The sequence below is a fragment of the Ananas comosus genome, linkage group 21 (assembly GCF_001540865.1).
Source record: "Ananas comosus cultivar F153 linkage group 21, ASM154086v1, whole genome shotgun sequence".
In the NCBI taxonomy this organism is placed as follows: domain Eukaryota; kingdom Viridiplantae; phylum Streptophyta; class Magnoliopsida; order Poales; family Bromeliaceae; genus Ananas; species Ananas comosus.
In genome coordinates, this window is record NC_033641.1 from 9,062,029 (window position 1) to 9,070,051 (window position 8,023).

An 8,023-nucleotide genomic window follows, 5' to 3' on the forward strand; every position below is an offset into this window, starting at 1 on the left:
AATATATGTGTGCTTACTCTAATGTGTGTCAAATATGAAAGTTTAGTTGATCTCATTATATGCTTAAATATTAATGTCATTTGTAATTTTTCATATCAATTTTAGTTATCATTTTATTTCGCACATCAATATGTAAATACAAATTATTTTGCACACCAATTCATAGATAATAGAGCAGGATTGAATTTTGCATTTTAGTTGAATATTTACTTTGGTCCAAAATTTTTTTTCTCTAGCTTGTATACTTTAATATGTACTATAATTAAGATTGATAGTATATTTTTTTATTTGTTAAAAAATATAAAATTAATTAGAAAATCTTTTTGTTGTCATCACATAATAATTTTTATTATTCTATATTATTATATTAGCCGTGCATCGCACGGGTGAAAATCTAGTTAATAATATAGTGAGAGGGATTCAGAGTGGAGAACTCAAAGCATATCTTTTTTTTTTTCTCTCTCTCTTAGTGAGTTCCATCCTAATATTTCACATATAGTGCACTTTAATTACTAATCATAGAGAAGATCTCTTCTTACTAATTAAACTGACACATTTACTGCATTTTACTTCAAACAAGATTAAAAGATCATTTTCTAATAAAGATTTCGCATTTTACTTCAAACAAGATTAAAAGATCATTTTCTAATAAAGATTTCTTTTTTCTTTTTTACATAAGCGACTAACACGCAAGTAAAAGATAAGCGAGCAAAGCACGTTTGCAATATTGGCATAGTATGGGGACCATCAATTTATGCATTTTACCCTAGAAGCAAATCCTATAGGCTATTCTCATATCTTCAAAAATTGAAATCATGTGTCCTTTCATGTTAGGCCATCAATTATACTATTAAAAACTATATATATATATATATATATATATATATATATATATATATATATATATATACGAGTAACTCATGCCTATCGGAAGCACGGAGCCTTTCCGTGCTTCCACCTCGTTTTCGATGTTTGCGCGACTTTCGAATCGTCGATCGTTCCCGTTAACTTGATTCTAGAGTATTTTGAGTACCTAGAAAATAAATTTTATTAGTTTTCGATATCAAATTGCCTAATTGATCGAATGGGCTCAAATCACAAATTTCAATGGCCGTTAGTGAGCCGTTTGCAAGTTTAACGTGAGGAAATATTCAAATCACGTGAAATTTTTGATAGAAAATTCTTTATACTAATTAAAACAATCAATATCTTTGATGTTAAAATTTTAATGTCATATATTATACATTTTGTAAGATTTTTATTATTCACCGTTGATTTAGCCCTTCGTTCACAGTAGGCAAATGATATCGTAAAATCAATAAAATTTCTTATCTAAGATACTTCAAAAATACTCTACATCAAGTTTAAACGGACGCCGATGCGACGATTCGACAAGTCGCAACATATGAAACGACTGGAAGCACGGAAGGTCTCCGTGCCTTCCGATGCATGTACGCCTTACTCTATATTACTATATAATATATATTGAGAGAGAGAGAGAGAGAGAGAAGTGAGGCTACTATGCTATCGGAAGCACGGAGCCTTTCGTGCTTCCAGCTCGTTTCGATGTTTGCGACTTCGAATCGTCGATCGGCTCCATTAAACTTGATCTAGAGTATTTGAAGTATCTAGAAAATAAATTTTATGATTTTACGATATCATTTGCCTAGTGAACGAAGGGGCTCAAAATCAACGGCTGAAAATAAAAATCTACAAAATATAATAATACGATATTAAATCTTAAATCAAAGATATTGATCTTGTTTTATATAGTATAAGAATTTTCTCATCAAAATTTCACGTGATTTAGTATTTCTAACACCATTAAACTTGCAAACGGCTCACTACGGCCATTGAAATTTGTTGATTTTGAGCCCATTCGATCACTAGGCAAATGATATCGAAAAAAAAAATAATAAATTTATTTTCGTAGGTACTCAAATACTCTAGATCAAGTTTAACGGGACGCCGATCGACGATTCGAAAGTCGCAACATCGAAAACGAGCTGGAAGCACGGAAGGCTCCGTGCTTTCCCGATAGCATGTAGTCTCACTCTACTATATATATATATATATTAATTATAGTATATAGTATAGAGAGAGAGAGAGAGAGAGAGAGAGAGAGAGCAGAGAAGAGAGAGAGAGTATAGAGTAAGCATATGCCTATCGGAAGCACGGAGCCCTTCCCGTGCTTCCACCTCCGTTTTCGATGTTGTGCCGACTTTCGAATCGTCCGATCGGTTCCCGTTAACTTGATCTAGAGTATTTTTGAGTACCTAGAAAATAATTTTATTAGTTTTCGATATCAATTGCCTATGATCGAATGGGCTCAAAATCAACAAATTTCAATGGCCGTAGTGAGCCGTTTGCAAGTTTAACGTGGTAGAAATATTCAAATCACGTGAAATTTTGATAGAAAATTCTTTATACTAATTACAAACAATCAATATCTTTGATTTAAAATTTTAATGTCATATTATTAACATTTTGTAAGATTTTTATTTTCCACCGTGATTTGAGCCCCTTCGTTCACATAGGCAAATGATATTCGTAAAATCAAATAAAAATTTCATCTTCTCTAGATACTTCAAATACTCTACATCAAGTTTAACGGAAGCGCGATGCGACGATTCGACAAGTCGGCAACATTGAAAACCGAAGCTGGAAGCACGGAAGGTCTCCGTGCTTCCGTAGCATTGTAGCCTTACTCTATATTACCTATATATGATATAGTATGCAGAGAGAGAGAGAGAGAGAGAACAGTGAGGCTACTACTGCTATCGAAGCAACGGAGCCTTTCGTGCTTTCCGAGCTCGTTTCGATGGTTGCGACCTTCGAATCGTCGATCGGTCTCCATTAAACCTTGATCTAGAGTATTTGAAAGTATTCTAGAAAATAAATTTTATGATTTTACGATATCAGCATTTGCCTAGGGAACGAGAGGGGCTCAAAATCAACGGCTGAAAATACAAATCTTACAAAATATAATAAACGATAATTAAATCTTAAATCAAGATATGATCTTTTTTATATAGTGATAAAGAATTTCTCATCAAAATTTCACGTGATTAGTATTTCTAACACCATTAAACTTGCAAACGGCTCACCTCACGGCGATTGAAATTTGTTGATTTTGAGCCCAGTTCGATCACTAGCAAATGATATCGAAAAATAAAAAAAAAAAAATAAATAATTTATTTTCGTAGGTACTCAAATACTCTAGAGTCAAGTTTAACGGGACGCCGATCGACGATTCGAGAGTCCAACCATCGAAAACGAGCTGGAAGCACGGAAAGGCTCCGTGCTTTGCCCGATAGCATGTATCTGCCACTCTACTATATATATATATACTATAATTATATATATATATAGAGAGAGAGAAGAGAGAGAGAGAGAGAGAGAGAGAGAGAGAGAGAGAGAGCAGGGCTGCTTGTCTCTCAGGACCACGGAAGGCCTCCGTGTGCTCCTGAGCCGTTTTCGCATGATGGAGTTTCGAATGCGAACACGATCGAGCTCCGTTAACACTGATCTAGCGTATTGAAGTTTCTAGAAAATAATTTTTTGCGATTTTTTCGATATCATTTACCTAGCAATCGCAGTGATCTTAAATCAAGTCAATTTTTAACGGCTGAAAAGTAAAACCTATAAAAAGTGTGATATAGCACTCAAAATTTTCGTCAGAAATATTGATCTTGTTATAAGATATATATAAAGAATTTGTATCAAAATTTCATCTGATTTGAATACTCTACAACGCATTAAACTGCTGAAAACGGCAGATGTCAAAGGTCAGTTAAAAATTAATGTTTGAATCCTTTTCGATACTAGAAATAATATCAAAAAATCGCAAAATTATTTTCTAAAAACTTCAAAATGCGCTAGATCAAGTCTAAACGGAACGATCGGCGATTCGAAATTTCATCATCGGAAAAACGGCTTAGGATGCACACGACGGCCCTATCTCTGAAGCACAAACCCTGCTCTCTCTCTCTCCATACTCTCCTCCCCGCTCCTCTCTCTCTCATCATCATCTCCCTCTCTCTCTCTCTCTCTCATTCCTCAAATATATATAATACTTATACTATTATAATACTATATAGTACAGTCCTGGGCTACCTATGCTATCGGGCACGGAGCCGTCTCGTGCTACCAAGTGTGTCTTTCGATGATGCGTTTCAAATCGACGATGCGTCTCGTTAGACTTGATCTAACACTATTGAAAGTATTTGAAACTAATTCAAATTTTTTCCGACATCATTTGACTACTGATCAAAAGATCCAAAATTGACAATTTTTAATGCCGATGTGGTGTGTTTGTGAAGTTTAATGGTGTACAAACAACAAATCATGAAAAATTTTATAGAAAATTCTTTCAACATTTACGAATAACGATAGTATAACTGATCTTGAATTAAATCTTTATCATCCATTTTATGAGATTTTTACTTTTCAGTCCGTGTCAATTTTGAGACTACTTGTTTGATAGTAAATGATATCGAAAAAATATGAAATCTAAAGTTTCTAAATACTTGTAATAGTGTAGATCAACTCTAACGAGCCATTTCGTTGATTGGAAGCCACATCATCGAAAACAACTTGTAGCCGTAGCGCTCCGTGCTAACCGAATAGTATAGTACCTAGCTGCTATAAAATCTATATATATATATATATATATATATATATATATATGTGTGCTACTATACTATCGATAGTATCAAGTGCTTGGTGCTATCGAGTTTTCGGCTATTGAATAAAAGGACGATGAGTTAGGATGATAGTAGTCTCCTAGAATTGAGTAGGTGGTTGGTTGAATAGTATAATCTAACAGGTAGAAATAATCAAATGATAGATTTAACGGGAGAAAATTCGATAATACCAAGAGCTTGGTACTAGTGATGGACTCTATATATATATATATACAAGCTTAGCATAAAACATTGTAGCCATGTGGGCCCAGAGAAATCATGGAGAGATCCATCTCTTAGATTTCAAGCAAGACATATCACACCAAAATATTTCATTTTGAATAATAATTTTTTAATTAATGTGCATATGGGATTACCTTGTATTTAAATTGTGTATAAAACAGTAGAGATGCAATTAGAAGAATCATATATTATAGCAAAAATCTACCAAGTAACTATCAGATCGTTGGCGCCAACCATTAATCCTAAAAGCTCGAGCTGTTCGAAAGATATAATTAATTTACTTAAAGCGTACAAACACATTGCCCACAGGTCTCGACTGTGATTTGGCTTAACCCGACCTCCTGTTATTTCGAATGTGACTCGACCTAATCTGATTTTCTGTCACATGACGAGATGCCAACCCCTTTAATTTTTTTTTTTTTTTTTTTCTTTGTCGAAACCTGGCTTTTACTTTGTGGGTAAAGAAGGTGCTTCTGAGAAATTCTGCTTGCATTGTTGGTTGTTTCCACTACTGCCATCTTATTCTTTTTCTCCTTTTTCATATATTTTTTTTATCATCTAACATAAAATTCTATGCCATGCACCTATATCTAACATGAGAATCTATTCTTTTTCCCTTTTTTTTGTTTGTTTGTTTGTTTTGCTTTGTGTGTGTCTGTGTGTGTGTAGGCTGGTTCAATAAAACTGGGCCATGTATTTGCTAGAATATCATTTGAATCAATTAGCACATTACCCACTCATTGAATTCTATTGTAGCTCTTATTTTTTATTAATGGAATAAGATATGGTGTGATATTGAAGCAACATTATTATAAGTAAAAGGGAAAGAGTAGAGAGAGAAAAGTGTTTGAGATGCCTAGGTAATAAGTAAATAGAGGCAAAAATGTATGGAGACCCCCTCAACTAAATGTCTTTGTTGCAACAGGCCCCTCTACTTTTTTTTTATTTTATATTTTAGTTGAGACCCCTCAACTTCCAATCCTTTGACTTGGAAAATTTAGTGAATAAAACTAGTTCAATTGGTAATTAATAACTAATAATAAAATTATTAAATTTGATAAAATTTTCTTACGTAACTAATTATTAAAACTCAGATAAAAAAAAGATAAAAATGTGCAGAACTTACTTGAAATATAGACCATTTTGAATCAGCTTCCGACGTTCCAAATTTTGATTTTAAATATAACCTAAGTACTTATTTTAGTGAAACTTTAGTTACCAGAATTATATGAAGTATATGTAAAGATAAACAACGCACTCAAATTTTAAAACGAAAAATTGTTGACTGATTCAAATTAATCAAACAAATTCAAAGGTCGGATAGTAAAATTAAAATTTTGTATAGTTGGGTAGCAGAATCAAAATAGTTCAAATAAATTTTCTAAATTTTTACCAAAAAAATAAAATAAAATCAGAAGCTGAGGGATCTCTTTCAAATTGGCCTGTAGTTGGGAAGTCTCCATGTTTTTTTTCCTAAAAGAAATTGAAAAAAAGTGTAATGCCACAGCCAAAAGGGTGGCAACAGCTGCTGGAAAATCTCAAAACAGCTTTTGTGTTGTGCTTTGCATTTCCTTTGACTTGGTTCTTGTCTATCTTTTCATGACAAAAATGAGAAGAGATTCTCTCTCTCTCTAGAAGAAACTATTGCACGCACCCGGCGCACCACATCATCTTGTGCACCACTGACAAGCAGTATCCCTCTGTCTCATCTCGTACTTCAATTTCAACGATCCAACTCACTTTATTTTTAGCGGATGGCATACACTGCAGTATAAGATGAGATGGATCGCTGAAAGAATGCGGTGCATGAGACGGTTCTATGCACTTGTTGCATCAAATGATTCCTCCAATATTCTCAAAAACATTAGCAAGAGAATATTTTTAGCACCACATGATGCCACTTGTGACAGTTATTCCAACCCATGATAATTGTACAATAGATGCAAAAGATTGCAAATTTGATACAACAACATTAAGGATATAATAAGTTGCATAGGAGGAAGTATCTTCAAATTGGAGAAAAATAAACATTTTTCTTTCAATTGTAGTTTAAGATAATTGTTAGAAAAGTTCAAATACTATCATTAGGAAAGAGTTTCATCAGGTGCTCTAATGTCGTGGGAGGAAATTAAATAACGCTAGAATTATGACGAGATTTGAACTTAGTATTTTCCATTCTTGTATCGTATTAAGTGATGCAAAATAATTTTTTTTCTCCAAAAGTTTAAGCCACTCTAAAAGCTTAAGCTATTAAAGAATGTTGTTTAAACATTTTTATATTTAACACTCTCCCTCACGTCTGGGCTCAAGACTTTTTAATCGGCCCATGACGTGGGCTTGTATTAAATGGGAGGAAATTAATATGTTAGGAGCCTGGCGTGACTCGAACTCAGAACCTTCTGCTCTGATACCATGTGAAACAATCGTTGTACTCTGAAAGCTTAAGCTGTTAGAGAACGGTGTTTAAACATTTTTATATTTAACACTCCCCCTCATTTCGAGACTTTTTAATCGGCCCATAACGTGGGCTTGAATTAAATGGGAGAAAATTAATATGCTAGGAGCCTGGCGTAACTCGAACTCAGGACCTCCTGTTCTGATACCATGTAAAACAACCGTTGTACTCTAAAAGCTTAAGCTGTTAGAGAACGATGTTTAAACATTTTTATATTTAACAAGCTTAATTAAATTTGCAATTATGATTTCTATCTCAGTATCTCATCCAGCTATGCTAAGATGAATTGGTAAATGCGATTTTTTCTTAAATATGAGAATTGAGGGGAACATAAAAATAAAATAAAATAAAATTAAAATTTGGGTTAATATGAAATTTCAATCCCAGAACTACAGTATCCTTTTCTTTTCTTTTTTTTTACTACCTCAGGCTTTGAGACATTTCGAAATCGAGAAGCTTTTCGGCGGAAACGAAACAGTTTAATAATCCTTTGTGGTTCCGATTGAGACTAGATCAGTGTGTCGTTGGGTCAAAATGTCCCGAATCTTTGCACCGTTTCTCAATTTGGTCCTCCAACATTTTTTTTGTGCAGTCGAGTCTCTAATTTCTAGATTTTATTACAATTACATCCCAGCTGCTA